We start from the raw sequence: 17,966 nt of genomic DNA on the forward strand, positions 1-17,966 counted from the left end.
CTGTAGTTGGCTGCTACATACTACCCTCGGCTTCGGGAGACACACTTCACTCTCTTTCTGATGTCCTGCACAAGCTAAATGACTCATTATGTTAGGACATTTCAACTGGGACACGCTTACCTCTGTGTGACTCTCTAAATCTCGCGCAATTAATTCATCCTCCTACAAGACCGAATCCCGAATCCCAGAGCACCTAACAAATCAACGCTATTGGACATTGTTCTAACGAATACCCCTCACAAATACACATCGACTGGGATATTCTGTAATGATATCAGTGATCACTGTACAATTGCTTGTGTTTGAAATACAAAAATGACCAAAGCCAAATCCTGTTATATTTTTTAAATACATTTTAGACAGTTTGATGAGCAAGCGTTCTTACATGATCTGTACCATATTATTGACAGAGTAAGTCTGATTCCCGATTTTGACACTGCCTGGGACTATTTTTATATGAAAATTGTGTCATTTTGTGGTAAGCATGCCCCTGTGAAGAAATTTAGAATCAGTGGTAGGGACAATCCCTGGTTTTGTGTGGCTCAGTTGGTAGAGCATGGTGTTTGCAACGCCAGGGTTGTGGGTTCGATACCCACGGGGGACCAGTACGGAGAAAAAATGTATGAAATGTATGCATTCACTACTGTAAGTCGCTCTGGATAAGAGCGTTGGCTAAATGACTAAAATGTAAATGTTTTCAGATAACTTGGAAGAAATCATTAGAAAGAGAAATGTCTCTTGGGCTCAAGCTAGACACACAAATGCTTCTGTTGGCTGGGCCTCCTTCGGAGCACTAAGAAACAAATGCACAGGATTGATCAGGAAGTCCATATCAGATTTCTATCTAAATGCAGTCACAGAGGACCTAAACAACCCGACCAAGTTCTGGAAGCTAATCAAATCAGTGTCAGGTTCTAATGTATCCTCTGGCTTTCCTGACCATTTAATGATGGATTCTAATGAAGTGAAGGATAAAGCCAATATTGTAGGTTTTTTTTAACAAGCGCATCATATCTGCTGGTTCAGTTTTTGATAATGGTGGGGCCCAGGCCTCTAATGTAAGCTCTGTTACAGTAAACTATGATATAGCAGTAAACTATGATATGTGAACCATTTTAACTTTGATCCTGTTTCTTATGCTGAGGTCTATAAAGCACTAAAAGCAATAAACACTAAAAAGTCTGCAGGTCCAGACAACCTGGATCCCTACCTCCTTAAAGATAGCAGCTGGTATTATTACTGAACCTCTGGTTCACATTTTCAACTTGAGTCTGTTGACCAATTCCATTCCCGGCATTTGGAAATCAGCGTATGTCCTCCCACTGCTAAAGGGTGGAGATCCCTCAGATGCTAATAACTATCGTCCTATCTCCCAACTCCCTATCCTGGCCAAAGTCTATGAATCCCTAGTGAACTCAGTTAAAAAACGTATTCATTGAAAATAACATACTGAGGGGTTCAGTCTGGCTTTAGATCGGGGCACAGCACCACAACTGCAGCTAAAGCAGTGTCAAATTACATCATATATGCACTTGATAAAAAGCAACATATGTGACTGACCGCCTTGATTCGGTCTTATGTAGTGAAATTTGAAATTGTGTTTTTTTACATTGGATGAAAGCAGAGACACAGAGCTACAAAATGGTATATAATACACTGCATTTGAGGAACAATGGGAAAGTAATTATGCTTTGAAAGTTGATAAACTTCTAACCTCACTTTTGAGAAAATGGCCTTTGAATGTTTTGGTACCTACTGGAGAGCTCTGCTTTGTCTACACCCATTCAGCATCGTTCACAACCTCTTAAGCATCAGCCCCCCACCCAAACTCTGACCATTTTACTCGCCCTAGCAGAGCTGGTTAGGCTGTTTTCATGTTATCTAGAGCGTTGGTAACTGTAACTGTTGGCAACAATTTAATTCAGTTTTTTTGCCGACGTTTACTGACACCGGCCATATTCAACGGGTGTTGAGCGCTCGTAAATTCATCAGTTATTCTGCGCTCTGGCACACTCAGACGAGAGTGCTCTGAAATTGGAGTAGATGGCCAGACTGAATTTACGAACGCACCCGAAATGTCTACTTGCATAGTGTAGTCTTTTGTTAAGACATGTAGCTAGCTACAGTAGCTAGCTAAACAATGAACCATAATCCCAACTCATGACATTACTACCCTGCATGAATCTGCAGGTAGCTAACCAACCAGGTTCAATGTTAGCTAGCTAACATTAGGCTATAACTAGCCAAGCAAATGGCTCTGAGATACAAATAATAAAATCATACAAGTCATGTTAGCTAGTGAGCCAGCCAGCTAACGTTAGCTAGCTAACAGTACACTTTAACTTGAAATGAAACCACTTTCTGTCAAAATTAGAAACGTGTAATATCTGAAAATGTAGCTAGCTAGACTATCTTACCCATATACATCATGGATGGAAGCGTCTCCTGTCGGATGACATGGTTGCCCTTAGTTTGAAGATGTAATCGGAGACAGGTGTTTTATCCATCTCCTTAGCTATCATACTCGAAATCACTGATTTCAAAACTTGGTACTCCAGAAAGTGGAGAGCAACACTTGTGCAGTTTTACACCACAATACATTAGAAACAAAAACTGTGTTAGACAGGATTACCTCAGCATACTGACCAGCTCAAATAGAGCTATATGACAGACCAATCCAAACTCATCTCTCGGCATGTCCAGCCCACTCATTATCTCAGCCAATCATGGCTAGCGGGAAGGTTGCTGGCTTTTTCTGTGGCTAAACCAACTAGACTCCCAATTTAACAAGTGTATTCGTATTTACAGATGGCATACAAGTTTGTTATTAAGGCACATGAAAATTCACATGTTCAAGAAGGCATTTCTGCCAAAACGCATTTTGATTAAAAAAAAGTTTACGTTCAAACAGCTCTCCTGTGAAGTAGTGACCCGTGACATATGCCTAGTTTCCTGAAATGGGTCACAATTGTGCTGCTCTGTTTGTTGATTTATCAAAGGCATTTGATTCAGTTGACTATGAATTGTTGCTAGCTAGACTCAGTAACATTAGTCTCAGTGAAGGGGCAGTACATTGGTTTAGGAACCATCTTTCTGACCGAACACAATGTGTATATGCTGAAAATCCCAAGTCTAGCTTTCTGGAGATTAATAGAGATGTGCCCCAGGGTTCCATTTTAGCTCTTGTGTTCATTTATTTTTATTTTTTCTGTTGTCTCATCACTGCAACTCCCCAACGGGTTCGGGAGAGGCGAAGGTGGAGTCATGCGTCCTCTGAAAAAATTACCCACCTAATTGCACTCCTTGACACCCACCAGCTTAACTCGGAAGCCAGCCGCACCAATGTATCGGAGGAAACACTGTTCAACTGCCGACGTGGTCACCCCGCAGGCACACCACAGGGAGTCACTAGAGTGCGATGAACCAAGTAAAGTACCACCGGCCAAACCCTCCCCTAACCCTGACGACGCTGGGCCAATTGTACACCGTCCTATGGGACTCCTGGCCACGGCCAGTTGTGGCACAGCGTGGGAAATGAACCCGGGTCTGCATGCGATGCAGTGCCTTAGACCGCTGCGCCACTCGGGAGGCCCGTTGTTCTCAATTTGTATTCATGATTTGGGAAATGGGATGCAACCAGCAAAGTTGCATCTATATGCAGATGATAAAGTCATATATTCATGTGCTCTTTTTCTGGTTCAGGCTGTTGAAGAGTTCCAGACTGCTTTTCAGTCACTGTAGGTCTCAAACTGGTCTTGAATGAACAACAAACTAAATGCATGAACTTTACCAGAGCTCACACTCAGGGAAGGTTAGCATTGTCACATCTGGTGGCTTATCCGTTGAAAAAGTGTCATCCTACAAATACCTAGGTATATGGTTGGATGACAAGTTGGGATTTTATTTTCGTAATAAGGCTTGCTTCCTGGTTATGGCTAGAAATAAGCTTGTTCAGGCCACCTATCTCTCTGTAATTGATTATGGTGACTTGTTGTATATGCATGCAGCCTCCTCTGTCTTACAGAGACTGGACTCTGTTTATCATGCATCCTTGAGCTTTATTGCAAATGCAATCACCCATCATTGCATCTTGTACCAAATGGTGGGTTGGACCTCACTTTATATGCGCTGAAAGCTGCATTTGTATGTGTTCATCTACCAAGCCCTTTTGGGTAAACTCTTTACCTCTGTAGTCTTCACCACCAGCAGTTACCAAACCCGGTCTGCTACAGTAGGTGGTTGCTACTTAAAGTCCCCAGGACATGTACAGTATAAGGCAAGACTGCCGTCTCGTCTTGTGCACCAGAGGCATTGAATAGTCTACAATCCATGCTTCATCTAGATACAGTTAAAGTCGGAAGTTTACATACACCTTAACCAAATACATTTAAACTCAGTTTTTCACAATTCCTGACATTTAATCCTAGTAAAAATTCCCTGTCTTAGGTCAGTTAGGATCACCACTTTATTTTAAGAATGTGAAATGTCAGAATAATAGTAGAGAGAATGATTTATTTCAGCTTGTACTTCTTTTATCACGTTCCCAGTGGTTCAGAAGTTTACATACACTCAATTAGTATTTGGTAGCATTGCCTTTAAATTGTTTAACTTGAGTCAAACGTTGCGGGTAGCCTTCCACAGCCTTCCCACAATAAGTTGGGAGAATTTTGGCCCATTCCTCCTAACAGAGCTGGTGTAACTCAGTCAGGTTTGTAAGCCTCCTTGCTCGTACACGCTTGTTCAGTTCTGCCCACACATTTTCTATAGGATTGAGGTCAGGGCTTTGAGATGGCCACTCCAATACCTTGACTTTGTTGTCCTTAAGCCATTTTACCACAACTTTGGAAATATGCTTGGGGTCATTGTCCATTTGGAAGACCCATTTGCGACCACGCTTTAACTTCCTGACTCATGTCTTGAGATGTTGCTTAAATATATCCACATAATTTTCCTGCCTCATGATGCCATCTAATTTGTGAAGTGCACCAGTCCCTCCTGCAGCAAAGCACCTCCACAACATGATGCTGACACCCCCAGTTGGGATGGTGCTTCACGGTTGGGATGGTGTTCTTCGGCTTGCAAGCCTCCCCCTTTTTCCTCCAAACATAACAATGGTCATTATGGCCGAACAGTTCTATTTTTGTTTCATCAGACCAGAGGATATTTCTCCAAAAAGTTTGTCCCCATGTGCAGTTGCAAACCGTAGTCTGGCTGTTTTTATGGCAGTTTTGGAGCAGTGGCTTCTTCCTGAGTGGCCTTTCAGGTTATGTCGATATAGGACTCGTTTTACTGTGGATATAGATACTTTTGTACCTGTTTCCTCCAGCATCTTCTAAAGCCATGACATAATTTTCTGAAATGTTCAAACTGTTTAAAGGCACAATCAACTTAGTGTATGTAAACTTCTGGCCCACTGGAATTGTGATACAGTGAATTATAAGTGAAATAATCTGTCTGTGAACAATTGTTGAAAAATGTACTTGTGTCATGCACAAAGTAGATGTCCTAACCGACTTGCCAAAACTACAGTTTGTTAACAAGAAATGTGTGGAGTGGTTGAAAAACAAGTTTTAATGACTCCAACCTAAGTATGTAAACTTCCAACTTCAACTGTATGTTAGTGCCACTGAAGGAATTAACATGTTGATGGGAGACTGTTACAGAGGAGTGTAAATTTATTTTTTTAGTCTGGATCATGTTGTTGTATTGTTGTATATTTTAATTCTGTAATGTACTGATTGTTGCTGCTTTCTTGGCCAGGTCTCCCTTGAAAAAGAGACTCTGGGTCTCAATGGGCTTTTCCTGGTTAAATAAAGGTAAAATTAAATAAAGAAACCATTAGCACTGCTTCATATACGCTAAGGCTACAGCCACTCACATTTGTTATCTTGATCTATGGTGAACACTAGGGCTATTACAGTGGTTCCTCCTTTAAAAGTTGCAGCGTACTGCGGCGCAGCTTGCATGGTGCCGCAAAATCTTTATCAACTTTTTGTGAACATTCTGCATTTGTAGTGCTGATATAGTCGAACTGCTATTCAGTAGTGATGGGAGAAAAGATGTATAGTAAGTGGAAGATGGCGCCAGAGAAGATGGCTCCCATTTTATGGGCTCTTAACCAACCGTGCTATTTTGTCTAGATTTTTTGCGTCGTTTGTAACTTATTTTGTACATAATGTTGCTGCTACCGTCTCTTATGACCGAAAAGAGCTTCTGGAAATCAGAACAGTGATTTCTCACCTTCAACTGGACAAAGAATTTCTCTTTAATCAGTCGGACGAGAGGGATTTACTCCAAACACCCGAACAGGCCCGCATCCCCGTCATTCGCAGGAGAAAGAGACGGAAAAGAGTTCGCGGAAGGAGATCGGGGTGCCTTGTGAGGATCCATATAATAAATTGGACAAACTAAAAGCACGTATATCCTACCAATGGGACATTAAAAACTGTAATATCTTATGTTTCACCGAGTTGTGACTGAACGATGACATGAATAACATACAGCTGGCGGGTAATACACTGTATCGGCAGGAAGGGGTGGCGGTCTATGTATATTTGTAAACAACAGCTGGTGCACGATATCTAAGGAAGTCTCGAGGTTTTGCTCGCATGATGTAGAGTATCTCATGGTAAGCTGTAGACTACACGATTTACCCTGTGATTTCATCTGTATTTTTCGTAGTTGTCTACATACCACCACAGACCGATGCTGGCACTAAGACCACACTCAATGAGCTGTATACCGCCATAAGCAAATCTGACCATAATTCTATCCTCCTGGTTCCTGCTTACAAGCTAAAATTAAAGCAGGAAGCACCAGTGACTCTGTCAAGATGAAGCAGATGCTAAGCTACATGACTGTTTTGCGAGCACAGACCGGAATATGTTCCGGGATTCTTCCGACGGCATTGAGGAGTACACCACATCAGTCACTGGCTTCATCAATAAGTGCATCGATGACGTTGTCCCCACAGTGACTGTACGTACATTCCCCAACCAGAAGCCATGGATTACAGGCAACATTCGCACTGAGCTAAAGGGTAGAGCTGCCGCTTTCAAGGAGCGGGACTCTAACCCGAAAGCTTATAAGAAATCCTGCTATGCCCTCTGACGAACCATCAAACAGGCAAAGCATACAGGACTAAGATCGCATCGTACAACACCGGCTCCGACGCTCGTTGGATGTGGCAGGGCTTGCATACTATTACAGACTACAAAGAGAAGCACAGCCGAGAGTTGACCAGTGACACGAGCTAAATTACTTCTGTTCTCTCTTTGAGGCTAGTAACACTGAAACATGCATGAGAGCACCAGCTGTTCTGGACAACTGTGTGATCACGCTCTCTGCAGCCGATGTGAGTAAGACCTTTAAACAGATTAACATTCATAAGGCCGCAGGGCCAGACAGATTACCAGGGTGTGTACTCCGAGCATGCGCTGACCAACTGACAAGTGTCTTCACTGACATTTTCAACCTCTCCCTGTCTGAGTCTGTAATACCAACATGTTTCAAGCAGACCATCATAGTCCCTGTGGCCAAGAACACTAAGGTAACCTGCCAAAATGACTACCGACCCGTATCACTCACATCTGTAGCTCACATCAACACCATTATCCCAGAAACTCTAGACCCACTTCAATTTGCATACCACCCCAACAGATCCACAGATGATGCAATCTCTATTGCACTCCACACTGCCCTTTCCCCACCTGGACAAAAGGAACACCTATGTGAGAATGCTATTCTTTGACTACAGCTCAGCCTTCAACAGACCGATGCTGGCACTAAGACCACACTCAATGAGCTGTATACCGCCATAAGCAAATCTGACCATAATTCTATCCTCCTAGTTCCTGCTTACATCACTAAGCTAAGGACCCTGGGACCAAACACCTCCCTCTGCAACTGGATCCTGGACTTCCTGGCAGGCCGCTTCACTGTTGACGTTGAGAATGGTGTTTTGCGGGTACTATTTAATGAAGCTTCCAGTTGAGGACTTGTGAGGCGTCTGTTTCTCAAACTAGAAACTGTACTTGTCCTCTTGCTCAGTTGTGCACTGGGGCCTCCCACTCCTCTTTCTATTCTGGTGAGAGACAGTTTGCGCTGTTCTGTGAAGGGAGTAGTACACAGCGTTGTACGAGATCTTCAGTTTCTTTGCAAGTTCTTCATTTCTCAGAACAAGTATTTGACTGACGAGTTTCAGAAGAAAGTTCTTTGTTTCTAGCCATTTTGTGCCTGTAATCGAACCCACAAATGCTGATGCTCCAGATACTCAACTAGTCTAAACAAGGCCAGTTTTATTGCTTCTTTAATCAGAACAACAGTTTTCAGCTGTGCTAACATAATTGCAAAAGGGTTTTCTAATGATCAATTAGCCTTTTAAAGTGATAAACTTGGATTAGCTAACACAACGTGCCGTTGGAACACAGGACTGATGGTTGCTGATAAAGGGCCTCTGTACGCTTATGTAGATTTTCCATTAAAAATCAGACGTTTCCAGCTACAATTGTCATTTACAACATTAACAATGTCTACACTGTATTTCTGATCAATTTGATGTTATTTTAATGGACAAAAAAATTGTTTTTCCTTCAAAAACAAGGACATTTCTACGTGACCCCAAACTTGTGAACGGTAGTGTATATTTTATCCAGTCTGATAAACACTCCAAACAGCCTACCCGACCGCTCGGAGGCGTCCACATGGTCCTAAAGCACATGGTTGCCTTTTTTCCCATCACATTCCAATGATAAAACTGGGGGGGTAAAAATACAATTTCACTATGTGAAAATACAATTTCACATGTCCCCTGCCTTACATATATTAGAGAATGCGCCAGAAGGAAATTATCAGGTGTTCAATGATTGAATAAGAGCGTGGCTACAGGAGAGGGGAAACTGATGGCAAGCCTGCTGTTGACACAAACAAGGTAGCCCTCTCATTGGAAAGAATCCGGCTACAGGCAGGCAAGACTAGGCTCTGTGAGCAGAACACACTGACGGAGAGAGGGAAAGCAAGAGGTGGAGTGAAAGAGAGCGAGAGAGAGATTTCTGCTGTTCTTGGCCAGTGCCTGGGGTTGCCTGCCCTGGCCATGGAAAACCACAAGAAACCTTTCATTCTTTGGAGCACCTTCTCTGCAGTGAGAGGCCAAACATCACCAGGGTTGTGTGGCTGTTTAGTAACGAAGGTGTCCATGTGTGGAACGTAAGGAGCAGGTGTGATTCAGGTGCACTGTTGTTAAATAGGTGCAGTGCATAGGCCCGTACTCTACTAGAATAACAGGCCTTTCACTGGAGCTCAATGCTGCAGCAAGCAGAGATATGAAGATTGGGGGCATGAATAGCTTCCGGATTTTTGTTAACACTACCCAGGCCCCACATATTGTTTTTATTGTTTTGTCAGTTTCTGGGTAGAGGAGTATCCACTCAATATAAATAATTGGACATTTTAGAGGTAATTCGAGAGCGCCGAGTTACATTTGACCTGAGATAATTTGCCGTCTCAACGTGCTTTTTTTTATTTAGAGCACTTGTGGGTGGACCAGTAAAAAGGACTCACTTTCTGGGTGTGACATATTTGTTCAGTTCAGTCACATACGCCACTAGACTATGCTTCAGGGCTTGACAGAAAGCAACATTTCATAATTGCGAAATGAGGCTGGTTGACAGCTCGTTCTGAGGAATGTCCTGAGTCAGTGTTTGCTACGGAATCTCACTACTGTCAGCCTGACGTGAAATAACTTCCCCTTTCCATCCACTGTTCTCTCGCTTTCCACCTCCTTTCTTCCTTCCCCCTGTCTTAGAACAACCAACACATTCCTCCTGAACAAATGGGCCAATAAACAAATGGAAACCAAATTATGGAATAATATGTTATTCTTCCATGTATAATTTATAACACTTCAGACTCTTACTTTACAACAATGTCAATGGAAAAATGTACCATATCACTGTTTTTCAATAGAGAGAACGTTTACACAGGCTTTCTATGTTTTCTGTAGACGTGTCTATCAACCAATTAGGGATATTTAAGAAACACAGTCAACTAAAATCTAAGTGTCTGTGTAGTAAAAGTGCCCTGAGACGTAGACATGTCATAATTCACAGTAGTCTGGGCCATGCCGGATGGGCTTTACAGCTGCAGGTAGGATGGCCCTCTTACACCACTGTCTACAGAAGCCCTTTAAGAGTGTCGTCCAGCCTCTTCCCCTGGGCAGCAGAGGAAATCTGTCTCGTCACCCAATAGACTGTACGGTTCATGTTTTATAAATGCTGCTGCCAAACTGTAATTATTCCAGCTATTGTTTTAGCTACAGAGAAATTTCACAGATTAATACAAAGAAACACACCAATTTCTTCCTCCCAGTCTCCCAGGGTCTTTCTTTATGGTTGGGCTGTAACCCATTCCATACCGGTGTAGGACCTATAACTCAATTAGCAGTTACAACATAGTCTAATACCAGGGTTTACCTTGTGCCTTCTTGCATTGTTGAGAAGTGTCTGAAATAACGTCCTACATCCTCTACCTTTGAGTAGGTTTTATGAATGCTTATTCAGATGTGAAATGTTGGCCTTGTTTGTTTTCTCAGTGTTTATAATGGAAACATTCAGTAATGTAAGCTCTGTGTAGGGAACTTGCCTGGCCCGGATCAGTGTGTGTGTGTGTGTGTGTGTGTGTGTGTGTGTGTGTGTGTGTGTGTGTGTGTGTGTGTGCAGGTGAGATGTTTACGAGCATCACCAACCAACGTCATGACATTTATACAGCCCAGTGTTGGACTGCAGGCATTCAGCTCACAGGAAGTGTGTGGGCCCGGGCCCTTGTCTGTCAGTCAGTCAACACCCACTGCACCTTAGACTTAATTATAACTTATGTCTCTGCATGGGTTTTCTTATGCAATTATGCAATAAACTGACACATAGATACACATTGTGCTACTTTAATCGAGAACAGATCATCTTCATGTTTTTTAGTTTGAATCATATATCAATCAAATCAAATTTTATTTGTCACATGCGCCAAATACAACAGGTGTAGACATTACAGTGAAATGCTTACTTACAAGCCCTTAACCAACATTGCAGTTTTAAGAAAAAACAAGTGTTAAGAAAGTATTTACTAAATAAACTGAAGTAAACAATTAATAAAAAATAGATAAATAACAAATAATTAAAGAGCAACAATAAAATATACAGTGTGTACTGGTACAGAGTCACTGTGCGGGGGCACAGGTTAGTCGCAGTAATTGAGGTAATATGTACATGTAGGTACACTCAATCACTGTAATTACTGACTTGCGTTGTGAATATTTGCATGCAGGTGTCCTTTCTAAATGATACATGACATAGCGGTTTAAATTTCCTTCCCAAAAGCAGTTTAGTGAATTGTATTTAGGGCTGTCCCCAACTGAAAAAATATTGGTCGACTGAGTGTTGTCTGTTCTTTCAACCAATTGATTGGTTGAAATGTTCAAACATGTATTTTTCCATATATAGACACATCCTATTCGTTTAAATCGCGCTGTCCGTATTGCTGAAGCCGCAACATAAATATAGCCATTTCTGATTGAAAAGTTCTGTTTCCCGAAATCCCTCATTTGTTTAGGAAAACATTCCCTATTCCCTCAAATCTTGCTCGCTTTACAATAGGGCCTATCCTATAGCATATCATAATCACATCACAAAATTGGTTATAACAAACTCTGAACACCGTAACACATGTGACAGCAAAATGGATGCAGAGGATGTGACAAATAATCACAAAATGGGGGAATGTTTACTGGTTTCGGAGGATGCATGACTCAACCTTCGCCTCCCGAGCCCATTGGGGGAGTTGCAGCGATGAGACAAGATCGAAATTGTGGAGAAACGGGGTAAAACACAAAAGAAGTATTATCATTGTAATGGGTATTTATATATGGAACAGGAAATGGCCTTCCCCAAACTGTTGCCACGAATTTGGAAGCACAGAATCATCTAGAATGACATTGTATGCTGTAGCTTTAAGATTTCCCTTCACTGGAACTAAGGGGCCCAGCCCGAACCATGAAAACAGCCCTAAACCATTATTCCTCCTCACCAAACTTTACAGTTGGCACTATGCATTCTACTAGCTTCAGCACTTGGCGGTCCTGTTCTGTGAGCTTGTGTGGCCTACCACTTCACGTCTGAGCCGTTGTTGCTCCTAGAGGTTTCCACTTCACAATAACAGGACTTACAGTTGACTGGGGCAGCTCTAGAAGACAGAAATTTGACAAACTGACTTGTTGGAAAGTGGCATCCTATGACAGTGCCACGTTGGAAAGTCACTGACCTCTTCAGTACAGGCCATTCTACTGCCGATGTTTGTCTATGGAGATTGCATGGCTGTGTGCTCGATTTTATACACCTGTCAGCAACGGGGGTGGCTGAAATAGCCGAATACACTAATTTGAAGGGGTGTCCACATACCTTTGTATATATAGTGTATCTTCTCTAATTTCCTTTCCCAGGTGTGAGAGGTTAGCATTGACATCCTCTCAATGAAGCTATAGACTGTGCTGCTGGCAACATGTTAGACTGATATCCATTCCTCTCTCCCCAGGGCCGGTGCCAGGGAGAACAACATTCATTTAACTTTATCAAGCTATAATTTCCCTCAAATGGCTTTGGCTCTGTGTTTTGAATGTCCCGTCTCTCTGCCCAAGGCTAGTGTTGGTTCTGCTTCTGTATCGAGCCTGTGTACTGACTTTCTTCTCTCTCCACTCCGCAGGCTTGGTGGTGCGAGAGGCCAGTATTGAGATCACACGGCAGCAAGTAGAGGAGCTGTTTGGACCGGAGGACTTCTGGTGTCAGTGTGTAGCCTGGAGCTCTGCAGGGACCACCAAGAGCCGCAAGGCACACGTCGTCATCGCCTGTGAGTAACGCCCTCTACACTTTAACAGCAGCTATACTCATCACCAGCATTCAGTTAACAGCAGCTATACTCATCACCAGCATTCAGTTAACAGCAGCTATACTCATCACCAGCATTTAGTTAACAGCAGCTATACTCATCACCAGCATTCAGTTAACAGCAGCTATACTCATCACCAGCATTCAGTTAACAGCAGCTATACTCATCACCAGCATTCAGTTAACAGCAGCTATACTCATCACCAGCATTTAGTTAACAGCAGCTATACTCATCACCAGCATTTAGTTAACAGCAGCCATACTCATCACCAGCATTCAGTTAACAGCAGCTATACTCATCACCAGCATTCAGTTAACAACAGCTATACTCATCACCAGCATTCAGTTAACAGCAGCTATACTCATCACCAGCATTCAGTTAACAGCAACTATATTCATCACCAGCATTCAGTTAACAGCAGCTATACTCATCACCAGCATTCAGTTAACAGCAGCTATACTCATCACCAGCATTTAGTTAACAGCAGCCATACTCATCACCAGCATTCAGTTAACAGCAGCTATACTCATCACCAGCATTCAGTTAACAGCAGCTATACTCATCACCAGCATTCAGTTAACAACAGCTATACTCATCACCAGCATTCAGTTAACAGCAGCTATACTCATCACCAGAATTTAGTTATCAGCATCTATACTCATCACCAGCATTCAGTTAACAGCAGCTATACTCATCACCAGAATTTAGTTATCAGCATCTATACTCATCACCAGCATTCAGTTAACAGCAGCTATACTCATCACCAGCATTCAGTTAACAGCAGCTATACTCGTCACCAGCATTCAGTTAACAACAGCTATACTCATCACCAGCATTCAGTTAACAGCAGCTATACTCATCACCAGAATTTAGTTAACAGCAGCTATACTCATCACCAGCATTTAGTTAACAGCAGCTATACTCATCACCAGCATTCAGTTAACAGCATCTATACTCATCACCAGCATTTAGTTAACAGCAGCTATACTCATCACCAGCATTCAGTTAACAGCAGCTATACTCATCACCAGCATTCAGTTAACAGCAGCTATACTCATCACCAGCATTTAGTTAACAGCAGCTATACTCATCACCAGCATTCAGTTAACAGCAGCTATACTCATCACCAGCATTCAGTTAACAGCAGCTATACTCATCACCAGCATTTAGTTAACAGCAGCTATACTCATCACCAGCATTCAGTTAACAGCAGCTATACTCATCACCATCATTCAGTTAACAGCAGCTATACTCATCACCAGCATTCAGTTAACAGCAGCTATACTCATCACCAGCATTTAGTTAACATCATCTATACTCATCACCAGCATTCAGTTAACAGCAGCTATACTCATCACCAGCATTCAGTTAACAACAGCTATATTCATCACCAGCATTCAGTTAACAGTAGCTATACTCATCACCAGCATTCAGTTAACAGCAGCTATACTCGTCACCAGCATTCAGTTAACAGCAGCTATACTCATCACCAGCATTCAGTTAACAGCAGCTATACTCGTCACCAGCATTCAGTTAACAGCAGCTATACTCATCACCAGCATTCAGTTAACAGCAGCTATACTCATCACCAGCATTCAGTTAACAGCAGCTATACTCATCACCAGCATTCAGTTAACAGCATCTATACTCATCACCAGCATTGCTCAGAAGGTAAAGGGGAAGTCAGATTTATTTTTAAATTGAACCTTTATTTAACTAGGCAATTCAGTTAAGAACAAATTCTTATTTTCAATGACGGCCTAGGAACAGTGGGTTAACTGCCTTATTCAGGGGCAGAACGCCAGATTTTTACCTTGTCAGCTCGAGGATTCGATCTAGCAACCTTTCGGTTACTGGCGCAACGCTCTAACCACTAGGATACCTGCCACCCCGGTGTGTGGAATAAATTTGACTAGTTGTGGAAAATACTGGAGATCAAGAAACAGAAGGTAAGGAGCAAGCACTGCGGTCATATTATGTCCCAAACATGTGCCGTTAGATTACAATATCATTTTTCTGACCGTTTGGAACAATGTGAACAACACTAAAATAAATGATAAGCGTACCAGAGAGTCTGTTGTAAGGTTTTTTTGTAACGCCTTTATTACAGCAAATACTAAAACCAGTCGCATTAATTCGTGAATGCAATTTCCAAAATGGAACGGTTTATTTATTGTTTACGATAATTATACAAGGATGCTATACTAAGTATATATATATAAATATAGGCCTAAGTAAGTTAGGACGAAACAGAATGCTCTTAGCCTACAGCTCGATGGTGGTTATACAAGGATGCTATACTAAGTATATATATATAAATATAGGCCTAAGTAAGTTAGGACGAAACAGAATGCTCTTAGCCTACAGCTCGATGGTGGTTATACAAGGATGCTATACTAAGCCTACTAATGATAATGACATGACTTATTATTATAATAATGATGATCATAACAATAATAGCAATAATAACAATAAGGAGGTCAAGAAAAAGGAGGGTTATTATAAATATAACTTTTGGACAGTTTGGAACCGTGTAAACAACACTAAATCAATTATAAATAATACCAGAGAGGCTGTTCTAATTTGAAAAATATATATAAAGCCTTTATTAAAAACAGCCGAATGTGTAAAGTTGTTTATCCAACATGTTGTGGTTGGCGCTCGCAGAAGGCTTGGTGCTCATGGAATCAGTTGGCTATTAAACAAACACTCAAACAGGCGACAGAGGCAGGATCTGTCTTATTTCTGTAGATATACAGTATATGGATGATTTATAAAGCCAGGCACATTTAATAGTTAGGCTGTTGATTATAGACCTAATTAAGTTGGGGTTTCCTATCCTCACTTTTCTTAGCCAATTAAGGCAATGGCTGTTTTCTCATCTTCTAACTCCGCTGCTGTCTCCACAGCGGTGTTCTCTACACCAATATCCTGATTAACTTACTGTAGCAACATGGTCTATGAGAAGGCGCCAATTCAGCAGCGCACTGATGTGTTTCAGAACTGTGGAGAGAGACCGCTATCCATCACGGGAGAAAGCGCATCTGTTATAAAATAATCATATTTTTATTAGTGTTGCACCATTGTTCCTACGTAATATAACCATATACAATTTCAGTAGCACATGTCTTAGAGTGATTGGGGGGGGGGGGCTGCTGGTCTAAAGAAATGTTGGTCGACTAACAGCCCATCAACAATCGACCAGTCGACTAAATGGGGTCAGCCCTAATTGCATTTGAAGTTGGTGGCATTCAGTTTTATTTTCAGAAATGACAACTGGAAAAACGGTTCTGTCCTTCTGTATACTAAGACCTTGTTTCTCGTTCCCTTTGTGTTCTCAACTCAATCGTTTTTTATTTCATAACTGGTGAATACAGAATCTCAGAATTAACGCCAGCTATATTTATCTTGTGAAATGGGTTTGCGGAGGAGTCTTATCCATTATCATCTGCAGCAATATAAATGATTGTGACTGAGTGCTTTCAGCAGCTCCCTCACAGAGAGAGAAAGCCTTGCTGTGACAGTCTTTTACTGTCCTTCAATAAAGTTTGTGTTTTCTTTCTTCTCACTCAGCATTCTTTTGGACTTCAAAGCTTGAATCGGAGAATAATCTCTGAGCTGTTCCATTGTGTGGATCTTGCATATTCATAAGGTTCTTTCTTCTCTCTCTGGATGAGACTCTGCAGGAGAGGAGAGCTGTGGACTGGAGAGAAGGGGGGGGGGGGGGTCACATTTAAAATGGGATATCATTTATGTATGGGATCCACATAATGATTTAGAGAGTGCTGCGTCATACACTAACAATGCTGCTTCTGAAACTGGTATCGTTTCAAACTGCCAAAGCAGGTGGATACTTTTTATAAAAAACATTTTAACAGCATTGGTTTGTTTTCTAACAAACTTATCCCACAAACTTGGCTCTATAGAAAAACCAGGAGCCTGATGGGAGAGGATGGGAGCTGGGTGTATTTAACAAGATCTCAGTGTTCTTCATGTGAAATGAGGATGATGAGCGCTCCACAAAAGGAGGTACGTCTCACTGTCTGGCTTTGGGATAAACATGATGTCACAGTCCTCTCCATCCCTGCACCCTGATTGGGCTCCCTGCTCCAGGCAGCTGTGTTGCCACGGTAATAACCGGTCAAAATTCAGCCCAAGATTCTGTGACAGCAGCAGGTTTAACCACTGAGCTGCTGAAAATCCCTCGATTTTTCTGAGGCCTCGGGCAAATCTCCCCCCCATTTCCCACGGAGCCCGGGGTCAGTATGGCCGTCTCACGGAGCCCGGGGTCAGTGTGGCCGTCTCACGGAGCCCGGGGTCAGTGTGGCCGTCTCACGGAGCCCGGGGTCAGTGTGGCCGTCTCACGGAGCCCGGGGTCAGTGTGGCCGTCTCACGGAGCCCGGGGTCAGTGTGGCCGTCTCACGGAGCCCGGGGTCAGTGTGGCCGTCTCACGGAGCCCGGGGTCAGTGTGGCCGTCTCACGGAGCCAGGGGTCAGTGTGGCCGTCTCACGGAGCCAGGGGTCAGTGTGGCCGTCGGCGGAACATTGCTCATGACACGCATTCCTTCGCTGGCCTATTGTAATTTAATCATCTGGGTTGTTGTCACAGCTTTTTGTTGCCATGGCTTAGTGGTGAGGTTTCTAAGGTTATTCTTCACCATTTCTCTTGCAGTACGATAAAAGGTGTTTTGTCTCAAAGTTTTCCTTTTTGAATTTTGAAAAGCTAGTCATATTTTCATGCCACATTACTACTAATATTTGTTTTTACAACTGTTCTCAAAGGACATATTTGTGGGTGGTAGTGATGACTAACAATGACACCAAGTACCAGTCAAATGAGTCAAGCTGTTGTATGCAGGTGCTTTGCATGTCCAAGCAAATACTCCTGTTTCTCTGATCAGGGTTTAGTTGGAGAGCAACAGCTAATAACAGTGTGGTTACATGAAGCTGTCAAGGTGCTGACAGATTGTTCTTCTTAAGAAACCTAACCAACAGACGGCTGGCTATATGTAACAAGACTTGTAAAGTGGATCTGCG

General features: G+C 42.4%; 1 protein-coding gene across 4 annotated transcripts in view; it reads left to right on the forward strand.

Moving 5' to 3' along the window:
* The window catches only part of LOC115149215 (bone morphogenetic protein receptor type-1B), a 120,011-nt gene that overhangs the window by 70,140 nt on the left and 31,905 nt on the right, over window positions 1–17,966 (forward strand). For all 4 annotated transcript variants that reach the window (XM_029691875.1, XM_029691876.1, XM_029691877.1 and 1 more), the window contains one exon: window positions 12,748–12,891. The gene's annotated coding sequence lies outside the window, so the exon portion shown is untranslated. The remainder of the gene's footprint in view (window positions 1–12,747; window positions 12,892–17,966) is intronic.

Source organism: Salmo trutta, chromosome 15, assembly GCF_901001165.1.
Source record: "Salmo trutta chromosome 15, fSalTru1.1, whole genome shotgun sequence".
In the NCBI taxonomy this organism is placed as follows: domain Eukaryota; kingdom Metazoa; phylum Chordata; class Actinopteri; order Salmoniformes; family Salmonidae; genus Salmo; species Salmo trutta.